Here is a 5702-nt window from a genome sequence, read left to right on the forward strand (position 1 = left end):
ATTATGAGCCGTCATTAATTAATGTTTCGTAGAGTACACTGAGATTTCATTTGAATGGTGCTACATCAATGCAAAGTATCAGTAAGCCACTTAAAAATCAAATTGTCACCTGCTCCACAGATCCAGGCAATGTCTGCACTGTGCTGATAATGAAGTTGGCGCTTGTGTATGTTTTTTTGAAGCAAGCTGGGGTGGGGTTTATTAAAGCATCATTTTAATAAGACTATTTGTGAGCCTAACAGAATAATAGAGGTGTATAAATACTATTAACTCTCAATTACTTGGGCAGGGGCCTCTTTACCTTTCCCCTGCTGCATAATAGTCAGACAGAGGCTGATGGATGACACTTGAAACACCAGGTGGGAAAACAGAAAAGGGGTGGAGCCACTTAAGGAGCCCTATGGCTGATGCTGGCAAGACTGGACTTCCTAGATGCTTTATTCTCCATATGGTCCCTCTCTCCCTCTGTCCCTCTCAATGCCATAGGCTTGGCTTCAATACCTATTAAGTGTCTAGAAGGAAAAGGAAATGAGTGACGTGCCTGATCTCAGTTTGTCCCTACTAATTCTGAACATCTCCAGAAAATATAAACTCCTGCTATCTGCTGTGCTTCATGCAAAGTAAAAGCAGAAATTTGTTAATCCACTCCACCTACATCCTCTGAAAACAAAGCTTTGACTTTATTTTAGGCCAATCTTCCATGACATGTAATCTTCTCAGGTCCATGATTTAATAAGACTTCACAGAGTTATTACTGACCAATATCTACCAAACAAGTATATTCAAGTGTACTTTGAGAAAAACATTCAAGGCAATGTTTTTTCAGTAGTATTCAAGAGAAAAATACTGATTTATAATCTCCAGTGTGCTGCTCTTTCTCTGGTATTTTGCTAGTGTGTATTACACAATTGTTATACAGTTAATTTCTCTGCTAAATGAGACAACTGTGTCATGGTTCATGTGCTCACAGATTTGGCTTTGCAACCACAATTGTTTACTTTAGTGTACTCACTGCTTATGAACTAAGAAGCATAGGGTTAAGAAAATTAAGTTAAAAATTTGGAAATAGTTTGGGGATCATGAAAATAATATGTTGCCCAATATCTTATATGTAAGAAAATAGTTACTAAAAATTCCTGTCAAAATGTAAAATATAGAAGGAAATAGGGGTACAAATAGTTCAACCTCAAACATAAGACTTTATTTTAAATGTCAAATATTCAAGAGGCATTTCTGGTAAAATTACTTTAAAGAAATCAAAGAAAATTACTTTTTAAATAAAGGTATTTTATGTTGTTGAAAAGTTTTAGTATGAGAAAATTTGATGTCTACTAATACAATATAATGAAATTAAATTTCAGAGGCTCAGAAATTTCTGTTGAAGATAATATTTTCTGTTAAAGGGAGTATTGAAAATAGTATTAAAAATCATGATAGTCTTTCTGGAAATAAATAACTGCCAGTAAATATCAAACAAAAATTTGATTTGTACTATTTCCTAGATAAAAGAGAAATTCTATAGTACTACCTGAAACTATACTTACCTCCATTTTTCTGTACTTTCTACCAATAAGTGTGTTGGCTAAATCCCAGAGCACAATTGGCATTAACTCTGAAATTCTGTCCAATCAAGTGCCAGATTAGAAATACCAGTGAATCCAAGCAATAGAAACAAAGTACATTACACGACATGAGAATACAGTTAATGTTCCAACACTCAAACTAATTCACAGGAAAGAAATAATAGAATCTTTAAAATATTATTTTTAAAAATATAACAAAGGAAAGTTTAAAAATAAACATATTTTTGAATGGATTTTAAAAACTAAACCATATGTTATTTAAGGGAAAAGGAAAAGGAAAGAATAAAATTTAAATGACCAAAACAAAACCAGGAAAAACTAACTAAACATTGTGTGTGCATGTGTGTGTGTGTGTGTGTGTATGTGTGTGACTTCAAAGTAGACTTCAAAGAAAAATCCTCTCAAGCTATGGTAGATTGAAAACATCTCCATGATAGGTTGCAACTTGTTCCATCAGTAGAAACTTATTTCCCCACTCCTTGAAACTGGACTGGTTGTGTGTCTTGCTTTGACCAAAAGTCTACTGGAAGTGATGTTGGGTGGGCTGCAGAGTTTAGGATGATGTTATAGCCTTTGTGGATTCTGTCCTCACTCACTAAACTCCAAAACGACAATGGTGCGAAAAATTCTAATCCAGTTTACTGAAGGATAAAGTGCTATACCTAGAGAAGATCCACACTGCTCCAGTCAACAGCCTGCTCCAACTACCAGACAGGTTGTGAAGGACTTTATGGATCCTCCAGACCCACTCAAGTCATCAGATGACTCAAACCTCATAAGTACTTCCAAGCTAGAAAAACAGAAAACCTGAACAGGTTGCCAACCACAAGAATCACAGGAAATAATAAATCACTGTTCTTTTATTAAGTTTGAGGTAGTCTATTATGTAGCAGTAAGTAACTAAAATATTTGTTTTGGCTGGAGAATGAACTGTGCTAGACTGAAAACATGGTTACAAAGAGATGATATCTACATGTTCACCTCTTAAATCCAAAATGGATGTTTGCCTTACCTTGACCAATAGAATGTGTGGGTATTACAGAGCATAGAATTTAGGAGATTTTCTATCTTTTGCTTTCACTTTCTTAGAACCCTGAGATTACCTTGCTGTGTAAAAAAACCCAATCTATCCTATTGGAAGAGGTGCAGCCCTATGGAGGATAACTGAATTATCTTAACCAAGGCCAACATCAACTGCCAAACAGATGAAGCGAGATCATCCTGGGCCCTGTAGACCCAGTTGACCTGTGAAATGACTGCAAGGACAGGAGAGTTCCAAAGCTAATATAGTAGAAGAATCCCCGAAAGAAAATTTTGTATATGAGTACCAAAAGACAGACAAGAGTATATTCCTAGCTGTATTGTTCATAAAAGCAAAAGCTAAATGCTCATAAAGCATAGGGGAGATGTCTGTCACAGTGGAATGGATAATTGTATTTATAAATGAATGCTGGCATTTGATTCACTCTACAGCATGAAAATGAATAAAAAAGTTCTACTAGGTGATGCCGGCAAAATGGTAGAGTCTGAGATCTCACGCTCATTGTTCCACATAAAAAAAAAAAAAAAAAAAAAAGACAACTACACACGAACGAAAGTAGCTCTGGGGAAGTCCTGGAGTCTATTTAAGAAACTACAGCAACAAAGTAAGGGTGAAAAAAAAAGGAAAAACACACACACACACGAAAGGGTAGAAAGAAAAATTTATTTTCACCTACATCATCCTATCCCCTAGGCAAGCACAGATCAGTGCCAAGAGAAATAGCAACCCATAAGTTATCCTAGGAGAGGAAAAGTAAAGCAGAGCCAGTATCAAAGTTTGCATGGGTGCATATGAGGCATGGAGGAGGGGCAGAGAGAGACTCCCAAGCAGGCTTTTGCACTGTGCAGAGCTCCATCTCACGACCCTGAGATCACAGCCTGAGGAGAAATTGAGTTATACATTCAACCAACTGAGCCACCCAGGCATCACTACTTGTGTCAATTTGTAACTACTTGTTTTTAAGTACATGAACACTAGATTGCAAATGTTTAATTTTAAGTAAGATGCAGTTAAATATAATGTTGGATAGTGAATGTTACTGAGATCATAACAAGCATAGTATTAATTTTTAATAAGCTGAAGAAATTTTAAGTTACATCAGAAATAAAAAGCCCTCAAAAAAAATCAGACTCTCCCAGCCTTTCTGGGTGCTGCCTGAAGGACCTGCTTCATTTCACCCTATTCAGATCACTGGAGAGTTCAGCAAAACTGAGATAGGTAGAAACATAGAATAGCAAGGCTATTAGTATTAACCACATGGCAAGTGACACCACAGGCCACAATGGCCTGATCTACAAAAAACCCCAGCAGCCTTCCCCATGTGGGCCTGAAAAGCAGCCACCATGGATGCCCGGAGACTTTCACCACAAAGGACATCAGTGTTCACAGCTGTGGACACCAGCTGCCTGCTTGCAGAGAAATCCAGCAGCTTTCACATGGAGAAAACCAATAGCCAGCACATCTACTGGAGTTTCCCTAAAGCTTTCACCACCAACGGTGCCATCATATTTGCCTTTAGAGATTTCAGCTGCCTAAGCTGGTACTACCTCCCTGTCTGGGCCAGAAAACCCCCAACAGGTACCATCACAAGAACCTCAGCCCTGAGATCCAGTGCAGGTACAATTGGCCCCAACTGCAAACCCTAATCGGCTCTCTAAACGTACTCTTACAATACCATCCAGCAATCACACTCCTTCCTATTTACCTAAAAGAGTTGGAAGCTTATGTCCACATAAAAACCTGCACATGGATATGTATAGCAGTTTTTTTTTTAATTTTTATTTATTTATGATAGTCACAGAGAGAGACAGAGAGAGAGAGGCAGAGACATAGGCAGAGGGAGAAGCAGGCTCCATGCACCGGGAGCCTGATGTGGGATTCGATCCCGGGTCTCCAGGATCGTGCCCTGGGCCAAAGGCAGGCGCCAAACCGCTGCGCCACCCAGGGATCCCATGTATAGCAGTTTTATTTGTAATTGCCAAAATTTGGAAGCAACCAAGATGTCAGTCTGAAGATAAATGGATAAACTGTGATACATCTAGACAATGGAATATTATTCAGATCTAAAAAGAAATGAGCAATCAAGCCATGGAAAGACATGAAGAAAACTAAAATGCATATTACTAAGTGAAAGAAGACAATCTAAAAAGGTTATGTACTGTATGGTTCCAACTATATGACATTCTGGAAAAGACAAAACTATGAAGACAGTAACAAGATCAGTAGTTGCCAGGAGTTTTGTGAGGGCAGGAGGAATTAACAGGAAGAGTACAAAGGATTTTTAAGGCAGTGAAAATATTCTGTATGATACAATAATGATGGACACATGTAATTATACAAATTTTCCAAATCCACAGAATGTACAGCACCATTAGTGAACCAAAACGTGTACAATAGATTTCAGTGATTATCATGTGTCAAATGTATCACTCTGGGGGATGTTGATAATGGGGGTGATGCCCCTGTAGGGCAGAGAGTATATGACAATCATTATGTCTTCCACTTTATTATGTTGTGAACCTAAAACTGCTCTAAAAAATAAAGTCTTGGGGATCCCTGGGTGACTCAGCAGTTTAGTGACTGCCTTCGGCCCAAGGTGTGATCCTGGAGTCCCAGGATTGAGTTCCACATTGGGTTCCCTGCATGGAGCCTGCTTCTCCCTCTGCCTGTGTCTCTGCCTCTTTCTCTCTCTCTCTCTCTTTCTCTCTGTGTCTCTCATGAATAAATAAATAAATAATCTTAAAAAAATAAAGTCTTAATAAAAAACAAATGGGCAAAGGACCTAAAAAACACTCCTCAAAGGAAGAAATTCAAATAACTAACAAGTACATGTAAAGGTGCTCCACATCTCTATTCATCAGAGAAAATGCAAACTAAAGTCACACTGAGAGACCACCTCATACCAGTTAGGATGGCTCTTATCAAAATGGAAAAAGTTATCAAACATTGACAAGGATGTGGAGAAAAGGGAACCCTTATACACCAGTGGTGTAAATTGGTACAGCCATTATGGAAAACAGTATGGAGATTCTGCAAAAAAAAATTAAAACTAGAAATACCATATGATCCAGCAACTC

This window comes from Canis lupus, chromosome 38, assembly GCF_011100685.1.
Source record: "Canis lupus familiaris isolate Mischka breed German Shepherd chromosome 38, alternate assembly UU_Cfam_GSD_1.0, whole genome shotgun sequence".
In the NCBI taxonomy this organism is placed as follows: domain Eukaryota; kingdom Metazoa; phylum Chordata; class Mammalia; order Carnivora; family Canidae; genus Canis; species Canis lupus.